Source organism: Mustela nigripes, chromosome 5 (assembly GCF_022355385.1).
Source record: "Mustela nigripes isolate SB6536 chromosome 5, MUSNIG.SB6536, whole genome shotgun sequence".
In the NCBI taxonomy this organism is placed as follows: Eukaryota; Metazoa; Chordata; class Mammalia; order Carnivora; family Mustelidae; genus Mustela; species Mustela nigripes.
The window spans coordinates 101213699-101216618 of NC_081561.1; the positions used below are offsets into that span (position 1 = coordinate 101213699).

The 2920-nt window shown below is 37.7% G+C and overlaps 1 pseudogene; it reads left to right on the plus strand.

The window, feature by feature from the left end:
• Positions 1 to 1743: 1743 nt before the first annotated feature.
• On the plus strand, positions 1744 to 2187 carry LOC132018686 (centrosomal protein of 19 kDa-like; annotated as a pseudogene).
• The last annotated feature ends 733 nt before the right edge of the window (positions 2188 to 2920 follow it).

Sequence of the window (2920 nt, forward strand, 5' to 3'; positions counted from 1 at the left end):
TACTCTGGAGAAGAATAGGAGTTTGGTGGTGGAGAATGGGGTGGTGTGAAGAGACACCTTTGGAGAAGAGTTAGGGATGCTGGAGCAGCGTATTTGTGGAGACTCTAGCATGTTGCCTTTGGTGGGACTCTGATCTGCCTCAGTAAACCTAGCACATTGCCTCCTCCATCTCCTCTTGCTGGATAAATGGAAAGCAATCTTAGATGGAGGCTTTTGCTTGTGAATCTTGCCACAGTGTTTTTTTTTTTAATATTACTATCAAAGAAAAGTAATAGTCTCACTTTAATCTATTTGAAAAGTATAACAAGTTAATTACTATTATCACTTGGCATATTTGTGTAACTGAGATAACATATTTGTAATTTTGTACTTTTTTTTCCCCCACCTACCTTTCTCAGGCATTTTCCTAAGTCATTTAAACCCTTCATAAATAAAAAATCAAAATTTTCTTTTAGTAATATCCTGTGATATGAATGTACAAGAATATTCCCCAATTTTTAAAATTTTGTATATAATCCGGAATTAATGGAAATGGAAGTTAATATTTGTCCTAAAATGTAGCTAATAACATAAATCCACAGATAAATAGATATCATGATACCATATAGGATTTTTTAAAATTATCAACAATTAGATATTAGATTTGGCAACTGAAATTTAAGTCTACATTTAAGATATCCCTCGTGTGTGGTGGCATTAAACAATATTTTAGGGAGGAGATGAAGACTATCTAACCAGAAAGTTCTGTTGATTCCCCTTTCAAGATATAGCTAGACTTCGGTCCTCACCACCAGCTCCTACCTCACCTTGGATCACTGCAATAATTTCCTCACTGTTCTCTCTGCTTCCACTCTTGTCCTTACATATTCTGCTCTTTATAGGGTAGCAAGAGTGATTTGCTCCAGTATGAGTTAGGGCACTTTGCTCCTCTGTTTGATACCTTCCAATTGACTCCCATCTAATTCAGAGGAAATGCCTAAGTCCTTGGAGAACAGGTTTCCTGCTCTATGCAGCCATATCATGAAGGCAGTAGGCACACTCCTACCTCATGGCCCTTGCGCTGGTGTTCCCTCTTCCAGAATGCTTTTTCCTCATTAGTCACTAGGCTTGTTTCCTCATCTTATGTTTGTTCAAATAGTCATTTTCCTAGTATGGCCTTCTTTAAATAACATTTAAAATCATAATCCCCCTGCCCCTCTAGATCATAATCTTCTTCCTTGTTGCTTTATTGTTTTTTGTAGGATTTATCCTTCTAACAGTCTCTATAATTGAGTTAGGTATGTTTTGTTTTGTTTTGCTTTTTTTCACTACTTATCTCCCTCTCCATTATAATACCAGTTGCCAGAATGCAAAGCCATTTATTAGTTTTGTTCACTACTGTATTCCCAGTGCATAATATAATGCCTGGTCTGTAGCTGACACTTGGTAAATATTGTCTGAATGCATGAATAAAAGTTATCTTCCTGGAAAGAAGGACTTATATTTCTTATAGAGAAACAATATTAGCTATATCAGCAAACTGGCTAGCCCAGTGGACTGATGTAAGCCTTAGAGTGGTAGACAAAATAAAACATCCTTTAAGGAGACCCGACCCCAGATTCAGTCCTGCAAGCCATATTGGGGAACTTCCTGTAACTCTACCTCCACTCCCAGCAGGAAATCATTATGTGACTAACACATTTTCATCAGATTTCTGCTGATTTATCCTAAAGCATATGTGAGAATGATGCGCACTACCCAGAAATGGAATTCCAGCCTCCAGCTACTATCCATGAGAATGAAATGAAGGGGAAAAGTTGCCGACACATCATGCCAATCTGAAAGTTTTCAGATTACAACAGAGTTACTGAACAATTAAAGAATAACTTACGACACAAGAATTACCTGGAACGAGTGTCCCTGAGGTAGCTAGAGAAATTACTCAGTTTTTTACAAGGTTACTTGTGGAGACAAAGTTCAGCAGAAACGATAGAACAAATTCAACAGGGAACAACAACTGATCCTGAGGAAGCCCTGAACAAACTAGATGAAAAGGAACTTGCTAAAGAAAGAGCATCGTGGATGAACATTTTGCGAAAAATCAGAAGAGGGATGATCCAAATTGCATTAATGATATTGAAGTTGAGCTCCTACAGGATGAACAACTGCAGTCTTGTGGCTGGGACACAGTCAGCTGATGAGTTCTGATATCAAAATTTCAAATACTTGATTGGGCTAGCAGAAAAAGGTAAAAAATAGAGCTACCCTATGACCCTACATTTGCATTACTGGACATTTACCCCAAAGATATGGATGTAGTGAAAAGAAGGGCCACATGCACCCCAGTGTTCATCACAGTAATGTCCCCAGTAGCCAAACGATAGAAAGAGCCAAGATGCCCTTCAATAGACAAACAGATAAAGAAGATATGGTACATATACACAATGGAATATTACTCAGCCATCAGAAAGGATGAATACCCAACTTTTGCATCAACATGATTGGGACTGGAAGAGATTATGCTGAGTGAAATAAGTCAAGCAGAGAAAGACAATTACATGGTTTCACTTATTTGTAGAACATAAGGAATAGCATGGAGGATATCAGGAGAAGAAAGGTAAAAATGAGGGGGGATGGAAATCAGAGTGGGAGATGAACCATGAGAGACTATGGACTCTGGGAAACAAACAGGGTTTCAGATGGGTGAGCCTGGTGATGGGTATTAAAGAGGGCACGTCTTGCATGGAGCACTGGGTGTTATACACAAATAATGAATCATGGAACACTACATCAAAAACTAATGATGTACTGTGTGGTGACTAATCATTTAAAAAAATCCATGTTTATACAAAGGATGTATAAACATTGTTCTAGAAAAATCTGTAAAGAACATTAAATATACATGTTGGGTCAAGTGTGGATTAACTATTACTTTTCAAAA